We start from the raw sequence: 18,026 nt of genomic DNA, 5'->3' as shown, positions 1-18,026 counted from the left end.
AAGGTCTGTTTGTAGTTTGGACCCTAACAACAAGTCATCATTGGTGAAGAAAATTACAGCAAAACACTGTGCAACTGGTGGTTTAACATGACATTCTTGTGCTATTGTTAGATGTTGCTCTTGTTTGCTTCCTTTGGGTTCTTCTATGCTGGAAATTACATGTGTCGCCCTGACTTGGCTATCTTAAAGGAATTTTTCAAAAAAAATTCATGCAACATGATAAGCCTTCGGGCCTTCTGTGACAAGAAACCACTAATCCTCTTGCTAGCATTAAACTTGACACTTTTTGATGGTCGTAGCTGATCCATATTATGCCCCATCACTTTCAGCTCAGGAAGTCATATTCTTGGAACCGCTCGATGTCTTCTTTTCTTATGAGAAATGAGAGTCCAACCGTCATCCTCATCATTCTCAAAATTGTCGTCTACCTCTATTGCAGCTTCAAAAGTTTTTCTTGGGGCATCAACTTCAATCGGCCTAAAGCTCTGAAATTGCAATAAGATGATGCTTTGCATAGTCTGCGGAATGGAGAATTTTTGTCGATCGACAACACTAGCATGATTTTCATCCATGGTTTCATCCATGTCGATGATGATTTTTCCTTCACTTGCTAGTGTCATGATTTTCTCCTTCAAAATGAAGCATTTTCCCATTGGGTGGCCAATGACGCGATGAGACTTGTAGTATTTAGGATCATTAACCCTATTAATTTCCTGAGGCCTCTTTGATACCGAAAGATCAATGGCTTTTTTGGCCAATAATTCATCAAGGATCGTAGGTACGTCTGAATTTGGAAATAGGTAAACTTTTGCTTCTAACTTTTTCAAAGTTGGGCGACGTTTTTCTTCCCTCGGCTGTTGCTTCAATGTTTCATCTTCCTTTACTTTTCCTTCGTCGTGACCTTTACGGAAGTTGCTTTCACTATCATGGATTCTTTAGTATGGATCTTTGGGGTCGTAGCCTTCTTGAACTCCTTCTTTTCTTTAGTAAGATCAACAAAAGGAGACGCCTTCCCATGACTTGAGATGCTTAACTCCATGTCATGTGCTCGTGGAGCAAGTTCTTCAAATGTTCGCGGTTTGATTCCTTACAGTATGTATAGAAGGCCCCAATGCAGTCCTTGAGTGCACATTTCTACAACGGATATTTCAGAAAGGCGATCTTTGCAGTCCAAACTCAATGACCTCCAACGATTGATGTAATCCACCACAGGCTCATCTTTTCTTTGCTTAGTGCTAGTCAACTCTATCATACTCACAGTTCGTCAAGTGTTGTAAAACCAATTGAGAAATTTCTTCTCAAGCTGCTCCCAACTATCAATTGACTCATGCTCCAAGTCGATATACCAGTCAAATACATTCCCTTTTAACGAACGGACAAACTGTTTCACTAGGAGATCACCATTTGTTCCAGTATTGCTGCAAGTTTCAAAAAAGTGAGTGATATGTTGCCTCGGGTTTCCATTGCCATCAAATTGCTACAACTTTGGTGGTTGATAGTTCATTGGCATGGATAGACAGTCAATTCGCCTTGTGTAAGGCTTGGAGTAATACAACGAACTTTGTGGTGCTCCACCATATTGAGCCCTGATAGAGTTAGTTATCATGTCTTGCAATTGCTGAACAGACAGAGCCCCAACTGAAGTAGACTATTTCTCTTTTTGAGATTTAGTCTTGCTAGGAGACTCGTCGACACTCTTATTTTGCTGAGTAAAGCTGGATGGATAAGCAGGATCGTGGCTCGATTATCCAGGGGCGAAGGACTCCAACTTGTTCATCAGTTGAGTAATTTAAAGATCATTATCCTCAATAGATTTCTTTAAAACTTCAATGGTTTGTTCCATTATTGCGAACTTCTCATCCATATCAGTTACGTCAGCCATCAAGGCATTGATCTTTGTTGAAACTGAAGCATAAGTTGAATCTTCAGATGCACTAACATTAATGCTTGTCTGAGAGAGTTCATTACATAGCAAGGATGTCAAGTTGCCCCCAAGAGTTGCGATTCCAGCCGCCGCATGAGATTTGCTCTTTTTTACCTTCTTCAAACAAATGAAGTATTCAGATCCGTCCCAACCACTAGTATTCAACTTACGATGAGTGAGTGGACCAACGTGGCTGAGATCATCAAATGTGGCAGTAGCAGAGTTCTTGCATGAGACAACTTTAGTATTTTCGAAGTCCATGGCAGTGGTTGAATTTGAGTTCACAAGAAGAAGAGATGGAGAGTAGAACTGGTCCCACTGGGCGTGCCAAAATTTGTTTGCAATAAATTTTTGTAGTGCGGAAAATTAACTGCCAGCAAAAAATAAAAATAAACAAAAAAAAATTTTTATTTAAAGTAATTTTGCGGATACAATTCCGTTATTCTCTCGATTTTTCTCTCCTAAGCTTTTTCGTAATTCTAGGGTCTTTGTAGCGTAATTCTCAAACTTTCGAATGATTTGAGCCTCCCAGAAATTTGTTTGGATCTCCAGGAATCATTTGACAGCACTTCATCTTGTCGAGTTGACCTCCGGGCAGAACTCCATTAGTCTATTCGTTGAAGAGTTGTGTAGTCAATGCAGAACCTTCCTCCAATGCTTGTAGAATCACCTTTAGTATGTCATGTTACCCCCTATTTATAGTTGTAGGGGGTAGGACTGGTTGCTTGTGATTGGCCGAAACATGTCACTTTGACACTTCATGACTTTTGACTAGTTCTTGGATTTGAATGAGATTTCCACACCATTTGTACATGTGGCAGCGTCTCATTGGTATTGGATTTGACTGAGATGCCACGCCACTTGATGAGTTTGGGCTTCCAAGAGTAATGGACTTTGAAGTCCTTGGTGAAGAATAGAATAGACTTATCATTTTTTATAGCCCAAACTAATTTTAGAGCCAATAAAATATGAATCAAATTCAAATTTTTTATGAATTTGACCCAATAAATTTTACATGTCTGCAAGACTGCGTACACTCTACCCTCCCCAGACCCAACGATATGGGAATTTACTGAGTTTGTTGTTGTTGTTGTATACTCTCTGTTCACGAATTATATTAGAATAATTCTCAACAAGTTTAGAAGAAATATTCATTTTAATTTTCTTTTTCATCGGATCAAGATCACAAAGATATGAAGAGATTAACAATATTTCTTTATATTTTGAGTGGAAAAAGGCATCGTTTCCACCCTAAACTATACCCAAAAAGTCTAAGCCACATCTAAAATATTCTAGTGACCTATTACATACCTTAACTATAAAAAAGTGATATTATTACCTCCCCGCGATCCCCATTCTAAGGCGCGTGTGTTACACTTATATTAGGTGCGTCCAGCCTATTAAATAACAAAAGTAAATGACTAAAAACATTAAGGGAAAAGTCATCGTTTCCACCCCAAACTATAGTCAAAAAGTCGAATCCACACCTAAACTATATAAGTGACCTATTACACACCTTAACTATAAAAAGTGATACTTTTTACTGACGTGGTGCTGACGTGGCAGCGCATGTAAAACACTACACCACATGCAAGTGGTGATAGCCTGACAGGGTGTAAATAGTTTCACTTTTTTATAGTTTAGGTGTGTAATAGGTCACTAGGATAGTTTAGGTGTGGCTTTGATTTTTCAGGTATAGTTTGGGGTGGAAACGATGCCTTTTCCCTATTTTGAGTTGTGCTGCTAGATCGATCAGTCCGGAGCTTGAGTCTTTTTTCGAGTCCAATGGAAAAAGTAAAATCACTTTTTATAAACTCATTGAAAATGATTGATACCAATATAAAAAGAGAATGATTTCATATTTTTTTATCAATTAATTATTTCTTTCCATTCATATAATCTTTTCTTTTTTCCAATCAAAACTATTAGATCACAAAGCCATAGGGTTAATTATGATTGACTATTAATCAGATCGAGATTAATATTGAAGGAATATTTTTATAAAAGAACTAGTTATTTGAAGGATATTTTTATTTTTAAATATGCCATGCTTGAGAATTCAAATTCAGCAGCTTTTGCTAGGGTTTTTGCCCTAATTTTCTTACCAAAATTAAGTTATACTTTTCTTGAGAGGAAAATAAAATTAATATCATAATTACTTTTACTTTTCCTAAAAAGAAAAATATAAAACTTTTTCATATTTGATAAATCTGTTTCTTAGAGGAAAGGTTTTGGAACGCTATAAATAGATGACCCCCCTTCTCATACCATAACACAATAGTATCCACAATATAGTCATTAAAGAGTCTTTGTTTAGGTGGAGATTTCTCTCAATAGATTTAATGTTTTTTCGATATTAGGTTTTATAATATGTAGGCCGATTGGCCAAAATATATAATAATTTAATGATTTTTAGTATGTTTTTCTTTGTCGTTTGATTTATCGTCTTATGGTTTGCAAACTTTAAGCTTCCGCATGATTCCCTCTCGATTTCGAACCCAACAAGTGGTATCAGAGACTATGGTTCAAAGATCCAGTGGTTAGGTAAAATGAGGTTGTAGACAAGTCTAAGGCGGTTCCAACCAATTTGCAATCAATTTGATGATAATGAAGATATATGTCCAAAAGCTACATGTGTGGAGATGATTTGTCAATCATATTTTCAACAATCCTGTTGTTACATATTTGAAAATAAAGCTCACTTTTAACCCTACAAAGGGCTCTAGTATTTTTAACCCGAAAGGGCTCAAATATTTTTTAACCCAAAAGCTCTATTTTTAAGCATGCAAAACAACAGTGATACTTGAAGGTCATGTGAAGACGAAGATTATGCATATGAAGAAGGCGAGTCAAGTTTTGTCAAGAAAATCAAGCTAAAAAGGAGAGATTTGTTAGGATTTTTGCTTTGATTTTCTTACCAAACTTAAGTTATACTTTTCTTGAGAGGAAAATAAAATTAATACCACAATTACTTTTACTTTTCCTAAAAAAAAATATAAAACTTTTTCATATTTGACAAACCTATTTCTTAGAGGAAAGATTTTGGAACGCTATAAATAGATGACCCCCCTTCTCATACCATAACACAATAACATCCACAATGTAATCATTAAAGAGTCTTTATTTAGCGGGAGATTTCTCTCAATAGGTTTAATGTTTTTCGATATTAGGTTTTATAATATGTAGGCCGATTAGCCAAAACATATAATAATTTAATGATTTTTAGTATGTTTTTTTTTGTCGTCTAATTTATTGTCTTATGATTTGCAAACTTTAAGCTTCCGCACTCTCGATTTCGAACTCAACAACTTTTTGGGTTCATCCTTTTGGTTTAGGCTTTAGCTCTTGCTAATAAGTTGATGGATTAAATCAAATCTTTTGGACCCATGTATCTTGAATATCAACTCAAATATGATACTAAAGAAAGTTCAATTTACATAACTTGAATAATCAATATATATATATATATATACTTAGACAATTCTGTGTGGCATTTCTTAGAGGCATCTATTCCCATTTTTCTTTTTTTCTCCTTTTTTTGACAGTTTTTCTCATTTTTTCAATTAATTTTTTTTTATAAAATCATGTCCTTAATTTATACACTCAATTACATAAATTTTACTCTTAAATATTAGTAATGTTCATAACTCTCAAACCTTTTATATTCATAACCCTCAATTAGTTAATGTTCAAGAAGACCATTTATTTATTTATTTATTTTTTTAATTTTCAAACTCTAAATATTTTGTTAATTATTTTTATCTTCCTTTATAATTAATGTGATTTATTTGTATTAAGTAAAATTTATATCTATATATAATAATTTTTGTTGATTATTGTAAATTTTATAGGATTTTGAAGGTTGATCATTTGTCAAAGAGGCTACACTAATTTTGTATTTTTTTCCGTGTATTTTCTTATGGTTAACGAAAAAAAATAGGTGTGTGTGTGAGTGTTCATGGATATGTTCTCTATATGTAACTTCTATAATATGAGCTTTCATGATTTTTTGATTATTGTAAATTTTATTTTCATTTAAGTAATAGCTATTGTAATTTTGTTGGTGCTAATTATTAACCAAACTTCAAATAATACTATTAATGGTTTAAAAGGAATATTTATTAATTAATGAAATACATTATTCTTTATATTTTATGATGCAAAAAATAATTTATATTTTCTTTAACGGTTTGCTTATTTATGCAGAAGGGGTGATGCGACACCTCTCTATGACTTTCAATTGTATTTATTTTTTTCTTATTTTTTGGACATTTTCCCCTCCATTTCCCTATACTAGAATAGAATACGTGCGTTGCACGTGTATCAAGCGTTTTCTAAAAATAATTTTTTAAATTTTGTAATCATTTAAAATACTTTATATAAATTGATAAATAGTGAGTAAAATTTATACAAAACTTTAAAATATTATGCATATAAATATGTATATTGAAGAGTAAAACAGTAAATTATGGACCAAACCCCAAAAGGCCCAATAATTTTAAAAATACAAAAAGAATGAATTAGGAAAGTAAACAAATATTAGTATTTGTTTTTTTCTAAACTCCAAAAGCTTCCTTTTCTTCCCACGAAATTCTCTCTTTACTCAAACATTTCCTCTCTCTTATGATAATGCATATTGTTTTATCGATTTTTTTTATGTACTAAGTAATAATAAATTAAAATTCTATTTCACTTGTAATGAGATGATTGATAATAATAAAAATTCTATAAATTGATTTTAAACATAAATTATAAAAATGGAGGAGTTTGGACTTTTTAAACATAAATTAAGAAACTGCCTTCAAAGGTCTATCTTGCACTAAACAAGCCTAAAAGGTGTGTCTATCCTTCTCTTTTTATCAATGACAATGGAGGAGTTTGGACTTTTGTTTATTATGTCTTTTAGTCGAGTTGATTTAGGTTTAATAAAATTACAGGTACATATGCTCATCAAGAGAGAAAGAAACTAAGTTAGTCATGTCCCTTTTTGAAGATTTTATAAAGAGTTGCATACATTGTCTTCTGCTTGTATGGGTCTTTTTGAAATGTTTGTTCTTTTGGGAAAACTGTGTCATGGGAATAATTAGCTGTTTTGTAGAGCTATGTTATGTATACAGATAGTTCTAAAAGTTGTTTCCAAAAAACAGAAATTGTTGCTTTCGAATGGCATTGCTTCTACTATGCTCTTGACTTTTTATATCTGTTGTGTCTTCCTTTTAAAGGATAAAAGACTTCCTGGAGAACCAAAACCTCGGCTCTTTACAGTCGGCAGACTTGATGTTGCCACAACTGGAGCTTCATCATATGCCCTTGGTGCTTCTTCAGTTGTGTCTAAGGTACCTAACCATACCCTTATTTTTGTATGGTGTCTTTAATTTCAGCAACCCATCTTCCTGATGACCTTTGTCTAACACCCACGAATCTCTTTCATGCTCGTTGTTCTCCCTCAAGCGTGGCTACAGCAGTAGCTTCTTTTACCATTTCGTCCCAGGCCACATTCTCTTTATGGTCATCTCGGGTTACAACAACAACATACCCAGTGTATTCCCACCTAGTTGGGTCTGGGGAGGATAAAGTATAAATAATGAGATTTATTAATAGATAGTCTGCTTCCTTTAGGTGTGGATGATATGGACATCTTCAAAGGCATTACTTTGAAATTGCTAGCATTTGAGTACCTACTACAGTAGGACCAGAACTTACAGGGGAAACTTGTTGTTGTTCAAATAGTAAATCCCGCTCGTAGCTTGAGCAAAGATGTTCAGGAAGCAAAGAGGGAGACATATTCAACTGCTAAAAGGATCAACCAAATTTACGGTAGATCTAATTATGAGCCTGTTATTTTGATTGATCGTCCTTTCTGTATCTTGATATTTTGGTGTTATTTCTTTCTTCTTGTAACCCTTCTCTGAATAACTTCTCTTTCAAGCTGAGGGTCGATCGAAACCACCTTTCTACCCTATAAAGGTAGGAGTAAGGTGTGTGTACGTCTTACCCTTCCCATCCCAAACCCCACCTTTGGGATTGCACTCGATATTTTTTGTTGTATGCTGCAGTCCTTTGTTGCAGTTGCTCTATAATATGAAATGTTTAAACCGTATGTGGCTCTTCAGAGATGGCTATAGCATCCACATGTTAGTGCACCTATTATTTTCCATAGTGATGTGAACTTTTTGAGTGGATTCTTGCTTATTATAAGGTAGCAGTTACTTTTACATTCTTATCTCAATTTCTGTGCATCTCTTGGAGATAAGTCTTAAAAAGATTTTTAATTTTCAAACCAAGATAATATCTTTCTTTTTGGAACATATTCTTGATCCAAGTTTAATGAAATCTCTAATACAAAGTTAAGATGATTGGTCATCATAATTGGTAGCCTATTATTGGAAATGTCAGTCAAGAAAACTGCAGCATCTGCTCAAGGGTAATTGTAATGTTGATTCTATAAGAGAAAGTTACATCTTTCAGTTTTTGGTAATTTTTGGTTGTCTATGAGGAAGTTTCATATATCAATTTATATTAGTTTACTGAGGAACATCAAGTTTTCTGCAGAAAATTGATAATTTCCTCCGTTTCAATTTGTTTGTGTTATTTTCTTGTTAGTCCATTTTTAAAAGAATGCCTCTGTCTTTTTTTGGCAACTCCTTAATTCTAACTTACCACAAGGCATATTTAAGACCATAATATTATAGGAAATTTTAGTACATTCTACATATCTCTAGTTTAAGACCACAAGAGTGAAAAGTTTTCTTTACTAAGACCACAAGAGTGAAAAGGTTTCTTTACTTTCTTAAACTCTCCCTCAAGTCAAAACTTGACAAACAATTTAAACAAAGGGAGTATGTGATAGTTACTTGACTCTGTGAGCTTCTGTAGAAACTATCTATTCCTCAAGTGCCATATAACAGAGATACGTATTTTTTATTGTAATTGTAATGAAGATGGAATACGTACTATTACATTCTTCATTTGGAGCATCAGAATGAATCTTAAGTAGTTTACTGTAATCTATTCAATCATATTTGTCTTAGATTTAGTAAGCCAATTGTTTATGCTTAATTCTTATATGAATAAATTGTATAAGCTTTAGGACTTTACTTCAGCTTACATATGTTTAACGGATGCAGGAGTTGTACAAGGCAATGAAGGGCTTGGGGACGAATGATACGACTTTCATTAGGATAATAGTCATGCAAACTGAGATTGACATGCAGTATATAAAAGCAGAGTACCAGAAAAAGCATATGAAATCTCCTAATGATGTTGTTCATTCGGAGACTTATGGTGATTATTGGACCTTTCTTGTATCTCTTCTGGGGCCTGGTCACTAAATAAAGAGTCCACACCATACAAATAGGTGTTATTAGTATGGCATCAGTATTGAAACCATTGTGTGTAAAGCAGGCCGTTTCTATTGCATGCTAATTAATGTTTACTTTGTTGCCGAGTTTATCGATCTTTGAGTGAAGCAATTAGAGTAAATCCATGGGATATTGAAGCTGTGGCTCAGGCTTTAAATGTGGCCCTTACAATGTCTGATTTCGAGAAATAGCTTCGTCATGAGAAGCACTACCGCTATGTAAGCTCTCATGATGTAGCTTACTGGGCTCGTAGCTTTATGCATGATTTGGACAGAGCTTGAAAAGATCATTATAGTACGCATTGCTGGAGCATTAGTCTTGGCCTGGGCTTCATAGTTATTGGACTTTCTCCCTTTTTTAGAAAGCTGTCTATTGATCACATGGTCTCCTCATATAGGAAGATACAGAGAAGGGAAATATTCTTGGACTATGATGGCACTGTAGTACCTTAGTCATCATTGATTAAAGCTCCAAGTGCTAAAGTTATTATGCTGTTGAGTTCCTTAAGCAATGATCCTAAAAACACAGTGTATATTGTTAGTGAAAGAGGAAGAAGTTCATTAAGTGAAAGGCTTGTACTATGTGAAAGGCTCGGAATAGCTGCTAAACATGGGTATTTCATTAGGTATGGATATTTTATGTAAACATGACGTAGTCCTTTCTGTATCTTGATATTTTGGTGCTATTTCTTTCTTCTTGCAACCCTTCTTCGAATAACTTCTCTTTCAAGCCGAGGGTCGATCAAAATCACCTCTCTACCCTACAAAGGTAGGAGTAAGGTGTGTGTATGTCTTACCCTTCCCTTCCCAAACCCTACCTTTGGGATTGCACTGGGTATTTTTTGTTGTATGATGCAATCCTTTGTTGTAGTTGCTCTATAAATTCTCATTAGGAATTTTTCTTCTGAAGTTTTCCTTGGATACCTTCATGTTAACTAGGATTGTATCATGTTGCAGGGGTAGTAAAATATCAGATTGGGAATGTAGGGTAGTTTGGTGTATTAACGTTCTCGCCATGCACATGAACGACTGTCATTTTCTGATGCTGCATATTTTAACTGGTGTTGGTAAATAATTTCAATAGAGAATCACTTAAAGATAAAGAAAATTCATGAGGCATTAGAAACTGGACACCGAGGAAGGATTTTCAGTTGATCCTTTCACTTGTATGAAGTCTGAGCATTTTCGTACATAGATTTAGCAAATTTAGCTCATGAAAATATAATAACCCGTCTAACTCCTTCAGATGTGAACGGAATGGTCTGCGCATGCATTCAGGACATTTACATGATCACTCAACCTTGATCAAAGTAGATTTTAGGTGAATTATGACCCATTCTATTTACTGATTTAACCCGTTCAAATTAGTCAAACCTCCTTATGTGACACCCTTTACGATTTAACTTGAGGCAAGACTTTTGATTTGATTTTGTAGGGGTTAGTGAGTGACTTTAAAATTCCCAAAGGTGAGGACCCAAGTTTAGAGAAATATCAATTCTAGTGGCTCTATACAAACGGGTTACTTGAGTCATTTTTTCCTTTGGCCTTGTCTACACATCATTGAAAAACAGAAAAGCAAGGTCATGGTGGTATGGAACTGGAATGTCATGCAAATATTTAATCACTAATATGGTCATTTTTACAGCATTTCTTACACTATCGATGCATGTAATATAAATCTTCTCATGAAGTTGCATGTATGTATGTAGTGTCTATTGGCTAACTAATTTTACTTTATTTTCTCATTGAATCATGGTGATTCAGAAGCTTTATTGCGGATTATGGAGTTCCTTTAATGGTTCTTGTATGGTCGAAACTCTCATATTAAGTGCCAAGCAAAGTGCCCTCTGGAGTTCCCAGAAGGCTCTTTAGTGTCCCCTTCTTTGGGAATCTGCATCTCTACATCACTGGACTGTAATCAAGGTGCTTTGATTCTGAACGGATTGATCGATTAATCTTCTGTTGGTTATTGAAAAATCTTGAAATTCGTGGAATCAGCCACTGATGTTTATGTCAGCATACAATGCATCTTGTTCGTTTAGGCCTTGCATGAACACAGGATGCTTTGTACATCGATCTGCACTTTTGTACTGTAAAATCTTGAAATGAACACATGATATATCAATTGTAGGATATGGGAAAGGTTTCTCCATACATCGTTGCTGCCTTAATTCCAGCTGTAATGATAGCTGGACTTTATTTCTTTCATCATACTATTGCTTCACAAATGGCACAACAAAAGGAATTCAATTTTAAGAATCCTTCAGCTTATCATCGTGACCTCTTGCTCTTGGGATTTATGGTATCTAGCTATTCATCTATAGCTGATTTCTTCTATTGTTTTTCATTTTTCATCACTCCTGTATTAACCGAAGATTATCTAATTACATGAATGGTATTTTCTTAGACTTTTCTTTGTGGCTTAATTGGAGTGCTCCTTCAAATGGTGTCCTGCCACAGTCCCCTATGCATACAAAGATCTTGGCTATTCTCAAGAGACAGGTAATTACTAATTAGCATATATGAAAACGTATGCTAGTGATTATATTGATGCTACTCTTTTGAAACCGATGAACTTTATGCAATGTGAACCAGCTGATTCGGAGGAGGATGGTCAAAAGTGCCAAGGAGAGTATAAAGCGACAGGCTAGCAACTCTGAAATCTTTGTCAATATGCAAGCAGTTTTCATAGAGATCGATAGTTCTCCTGATGTAAGTCTATGTCTCTTCTTATTGCCTACACCTTGGCAATTATGACACTGCTCTTAATTTGCAAAAAAAAATTCATATAATTCTTCAATATCCTTTTTAAGCTTACTTATTCAAAGGATTACCGTTCTATAATTGTTAAATAATGGTTGTAGTCCACATTAGAGCACATTTTAGTTCATACAGGTAAATATTGAGCTTTGTAAAATGAACAGTTTGTGTCCTATTGCAGACCACAGTAGCTAAAAAGTTGGAACATCTAAAAGAGGCAGTAATGAGAAGTACTGAAAAAAATGGAGATAAAGCAGAGGTCACATTTGATACCATTGGAGAATCGATAGTTGGAAGCTCCATTTAATAGTTATATTGTTTCTACTACTCATTACAGCATCGCTCTGGAGTATGAGCATAGGACTGGAGGTAAATGAATTCAGCAGGGGCATCCCAAAAGAACAATTGTGGCTGGCCGTTATAGTTGGTTCATTTGGTGTGTGGATCAGATGGTTCTTGCATGACTAACAATATATCAGTAGCTTGCAGTAGTTTCAACCTTGAAGAAAGTAGTGAATATACATATACTTTTCTTTACCTAAATGCTTCATGTCGTAATGTGCTACATAATAGATGTTTGTAGTATTTTTGCCTAACTACCAAAGTGTTCTGCCGTTGACTGTTTCGTAAAATTTGTGCTTCATTTGTAAAACTGAAGAGAATAATAGAAACAAAACATAATTGTTGAATGATGCAACTAAATATCTTTTCATGAGTCTAGCTACATTAAAGGTACTTTAAAAAAAGAATAAATGTAGTTATTTTTCCAGAATAGCTCAATCTAATGTATTGTGTATCTCCTGAACCTGTGAACATGAATATTTGAGGTGAGTTAGTAATAATATATTAAGAGGTGTAAAAAAAGTTTGTATCAGCTAATTTCATGTGTTGTATCTTACCTAAGATCTCTTTGTAGACGATGTTTTTGGTATATGTTTCTTTTTTCCGCTTTGGCTACTCCGGCATGACCAAAACCTTTATCGATGAAATTGATATTCCTCTTGAGAGGGCAATGTATAACTGTCTATGTGAAAAAGCGTGTTGTGGCAAGTACAATCCAACAGTTGGTATTGTCTGTCCCTGTGCTTTGTTTATCGTCATTGAAAAGCATAGTCGCACAGAAAATTGTTTTCTAATGAATTTGAATGGGTATCCTTCATTTTCGGGAGGTGATAGCTGGATTCGTGGGATAAACACATGTTTGAAAGCATTTTGCTCGATCATTATTTCTGCATTTATGATGTTCTTATCAAAACCTCTTCATATCATTCTTGTGCCATTACACAAGCCATTGGAAGCATCCAAACCAAGCTGCAAACCAATAAAATGTTATTAGAACGATACTGTGAAGAATTTGAATAATAAGTTTCCAATCAAATGTGCTAATATAAAGATCATATAAGTAATATAACTATAGCTATATGTGTATAGTAACTTTCAACACGTTAATATTTTTTCTTGAAATTTGCGTAGAATGTTATTTAGTCATAATATGTAATTGTCAGAATTACGTGAACTGAGAGCTACATTCACTGAGAGATATGTAAATTCTGTTGAATGTTTTATGAATAAATAGGTTACTCATTGTCTTCAGCAACATATAATACCCATACATAAACTAATTTCACATGGAACTCTTTTTCCCACTCTTAAACATATTCGTTTTTGTTCTTGACAATTTGTTAAAAAGGTAAAGTCTGAGCCACCTACAAAAGAGATGGAGCTTCAGTTGATGCGAGAAATCACAGTTAAAGTATTGGTGAATGTTGCTTGTATAATGGACAAAGCTGATGAGACATTGTTACCTGGTGTTTATAAAGAATTTGGCAAGGAGTTGCATACCGATCCTATTGGTATTAGTTCACTTACTCTCTTTAGATCATTGGTTCAATGCATTTGTTACCTGTTAGATGTGTGTCTTTCTCCTCATTATAATAGAGCTCATATTATTGCTCTTGGTGCTTTTGTTTGGTCTGCTGTCACTTTCTCGGTTGTCCTCTCTTCGTACTTCACCGATGTCCATTGCGTAATCACTCTTCATTTGATGTTTAATTAGTGAAATGATTTGATACCCAGTTAGTGATTCTTGAATTTGGTTTGTTTTGGCATTTTCTAGATTAATTTTTTGGGTGTATGTAGAGGGGTTCTTGGTTTGGTTGTGTAGATTTGTGACAATTCATGTTTTGTTACTATCTGTTTGTTGTTATTATCCATGAGCGAGGGTCAACTGGAAGCAACTTCTCTACCTTCCAAGATCCTATTTTGTAGGACACACTAGGTTGTTATTGTTGGAAAGTGTCTACTGATCTTGACCTATATATGGTGCGATCCAGCCTCTAAAATGTATCACAATACTCTAGTATCAAATTCTTCAAAAATATATAACTTTTGAGGAATCCACCAAAGACATGATCAGTTTTAATAGAGAATCCGAACAACTTAGATTTTAAACTAATAAAAAATAAATAATAGTTCAAATTCTTTATTACAATGATTCATCCAATTAAATTTTCTTGAAAATAGGGATGGAGTCACGGATAAAATCTTTTCTGAAAGAAAAATCCAAGAAGATGCAGCTTTTTTTTCTCAAAATTTCTTTAGTCATTACCTAAAGAAGTGCATGATTCTCTCTATAGGATTTCGTACAATCACGGGATGAAATTACTATTGCGTACTCTAAAATTCCCAGACACTATTATGACTAATCAATGATCACATGTTATTACTTCAATTCTTTAATGTCCTTGCCAAATCAAATGAAATGTAAACTTACATACAGTTAGTAATTGTTGAATACAAGTTAATCAATAGTAAGAATATCTTTCTATGTAATCCAGTCTATGAATCATACATACTTTTATGTTATAGAAAATTTGATTCAAAAATACAGTTCTAGCATACCTGTGTGGTGGTAGACCACTTGGTGTTAGTGTATTCAACTAATCTTCTTGATAGTAATTATTGGTGTCATCCTCTGTAGAGTTGAAACTAAGAAACGTTTTGCTTTCACCAGGAAATATGGAAATTAACATTTTATTTAGCTGATCAACGTATTCATTTCTTCTAGCTAGGATAGCCCGTTATGTCATGTATTTTGCACAAGTTGCATTTTTATCCAGTGATAGAAATATTTGGTCCAGTAAGGCATCTTCACCAGTACTACTCTTATTTTCAATAACCAGTTGTTTTGGAAGAAGTACCAAATCATCTTTTATTGTAGGCTCCTCATTATTACCTATACATAATAAGAATTTACTAAATGATGGATCTGTTTGTGCCCTCATATTTCTTGTTAATTTAATCCTTTCCATCCAATGCCACAAGTACGATTTGACCAAACTTGTATTTACCGTTTCAGCTCTGGTAGATTTTGGAATTACTGGCAGTACCTGACGAAAATCACCTCCAAAAACTACTACTTTTCCACCAAAGGGTTCATCAACGTCCAATATATCTCTAAAGCTCCTATCTACTGTTTCAATTGTCCGACGGCTAGCCATAGGTGCTTCGTCCTAAATAATCAGCTTGGCTTTTTTAATTAATTTAGCTCCACCACTTTTCTTTGACATACGTGTGATTGTCGTATCAGTTGTTTGAAGTGGTATCTCAAATCTAGAATGTGTTGTATGACCTAATAAAAGAGTTGCAGCTACACCGCTTGTTGCCGTTACTAAAGCTATCATCCCTCTCGATCTGATATTTGCAAATACTGCGTGATATAGGAATGTTTTTCTAGTCCTGCCGGCTCCGTCAGTAAAGAATAATCCTGATTTTTCAGTATCGACCCTTTCCAATATAATCTTGAATGCTTGCTCTTGTTCAGGATTTAGTTTTGTCTTTGTATGCAAATATTCTAAAGGCACTATTATAGATTTCTCTTCCCTTATTTCTCTACATTCTAATATAATTCCATCATCCAACCTCTGTTCAAGTTTAGGTATGTCATAATTTTTTATTTTCTTCTCCATGCTCTCTAAGAAATGATTTATTCTTTTTAATATGCATTGAAGTTGAGTAGTAGGAGAATTGTTCATTGGTTAATTATGAATAAACAAATATACTTAATTATGAATGCATTTCTATTAAATTATATTGATTTGGCCTTTAGTGTTTAGAAAATCCAAAAGTGTCCATTGGTAAACTTCTGTGGTAATTGCTTCGGAACATGTTGAGAATTATCTGCCTGGTTTTTCATTGCGATTACTTTTTAGTGTTTGCTTTTATTTCTTTTTGTAGAATTGATTTTAAAATTCGGACCATTGAGTTTGATGGAAAAAAATCAAGCTTCAGCTATCGAATATATGCAGCTGGTCAGGAACAGTTTCAGGCCATCACTACTGGTATGTTGTAATGGTTATTAATTGATAAGAGTTCTGATGGTGTTTCATCAAGGTTGTTATGAAGGAGTCTGGTATAAGATATCTCTCCCTTTGTTTGTTCCCTACATTTCCATGTGACTGCTTCACACTACCAAAAAGTAACATTTTATACCCATTCACAAGCTATAAAAATGTTGCCTCCCAGTCTCAGCAGATTACCAACTGGTTGATGGATGACTACTTGTCCTCTTAACTTTGACAGATGATGTATCTGCTGTAACTTTGTGTGATCTTGTTGACATATGGGATCAAAACTAATTCCTGATTATTCTTAATTTTCACTTGTAATGCTTGTAGTTCCTTTTTTTTATTCCTTATGTGTCAGTAGAGCAAAAATATTAGTGCTTGAATTTCAGATAGAATTTTCCTGATGTCTGTTTAGTTCTCAAGGATTCTAATCTAAGTATGCCTAGTAATTAACTGATCTTTTAAGATCATATTCCAAGCGACCTGCTTGTTTGTCGGTGCACTTCCACTTGGATTGCTTTAGCACGGTAATTATATATGTACATAGGTAGAGCAGGTGGATTCTATGGTATATGAGCTTGCAGATGTGGTGGATAATGAGCGTGCTTTACTTGAGCAATGTAGAGATCTCTTGTCATCAATAACAGTTCTACAGGTAAACCTAGATTTTCCTCTACTTGGAGCTTTTGAAGGAAACCATACTTGAGTTTGTTCAGATTATTTACTCCTCTTAGCCAAATAATTGCTTAGATTTTTGTTGACAATTTTATAGATTTTTGTTGCTTCTTTAAGTTAGAAATGTTTGCTACTTCTTTCGTAATGTTTGTGTTTCCTGATGCTTTGAATTACAATCCATTTTAGCATTTTGTTTCATTGACTATTTTATGACATCATTATATATGATTATAATATGATTATTTGAAAAATATGTTTTTATTAGTTAATTGTAATATCCCGTATATTTCTAAGCTAGAAAATGAACCGTTATTCCTACACATGAAACCTGCTATCCTATGATTCATATTTGAGTACATGAATTAGAATGAGTATCCTAGTGATAATAGAGCTTATGATGTGTTAAGCATGTTCATCAGATTCACTTAGAGTAAGCCAAGCTAAGAACTTTTGAATCCACCGAGTTTTCGTGTGTGATTTCATATAGCTCATATTTGAACAATCATAACTTGGTTTATAGGTGGTATTTTGGCAGATTTATACCCTCCAAATTGTAGATAATTGAATAAGCTTTCCGTCGATACCAAATTCGCCTAAAACGGACACCCGATGAAGAAGTTATGGCAATTTAAAGTTTCAGCATCGTCATTTCAGGCAGTGGTGCATCGCGCAGTAAGCCAAAATGATGTTCGTCAATTTTCAGTGTCTCTCTGCGATTCCAGCATGTCGCGGTGAGTTTTCAGGTCATAAACGGGTGGAAACGTGATGTCTTCGCATCGCACCGGAGGCCCAAATCGGGTAATTTTCACAAAAATTAAATGACGCATCTAGAGGGGTATTGGGGTCATCTTTTCACCCCTATATAAGTCCCAAACATGGGATTGAGGCCCCAAATCATCTCTTTACATTAATTTTTATTAAAATTCTCTCAAGAACAACCAAGAACAAGTCTAGGGTTTAA

General features: G+C 34.4%; 1 non-coding gene across 6 annotated transcripts; it reads left to right on the top strand.

Moving 5' to 3' along the window:
- The first annotated feature begins 6,602 nt into the window (after window positions 1-6,602).
- On the top strand, window positions 6,603-12,756 carry LOC107848697. Of its 6 annotated transcripts, none has more exons than XR_007046575.1 (8): window positions 6,609-6,760; window positions 7,147-7,260; window positions 7,544-7,741; window positions 9,052-11,207; window positions 11,416-11,586; window positions 11,692-11,786; window positions 11,880-11,996; window positions 12,226-12,756. It is a non-coding gene; the product is annotated as an uncharacterized LOC107848697 (transcript). The 6 variants fall into 6 exon arrangements; XR_007046573.1 differs by having other exon boundaries at window positions 6,612-6,760; window positions 9,052-9,910; window positions 11,049-11,586; XR_007046577.1 differs by having other exon boundaries at window positions 6,614-6,760; window positions 9,052-9,910.
- The last annotated feature ends 5,270 nt before the right edge of the window (window positions 12,757-18,026 follow it).

Source organism: Capsicum annuum, chromosome 11 (assembly GCF_002878395.1).
Source record: "Capsicum annuum cultivar UCD-10X-F1 chromosome 11, UCD10Xv1.1, whole genome shotgun sequence".
NCBI classification, from domain to species: Eukaryota; Viridiplantae; Streptophyta; class Magnoliopsida; order Solanales; family Solanaceae; genus Capsicum; species Capsicum annuum.
This window is presented reverse-complemented; position numbering and strand designations above follow the sequence as displayed.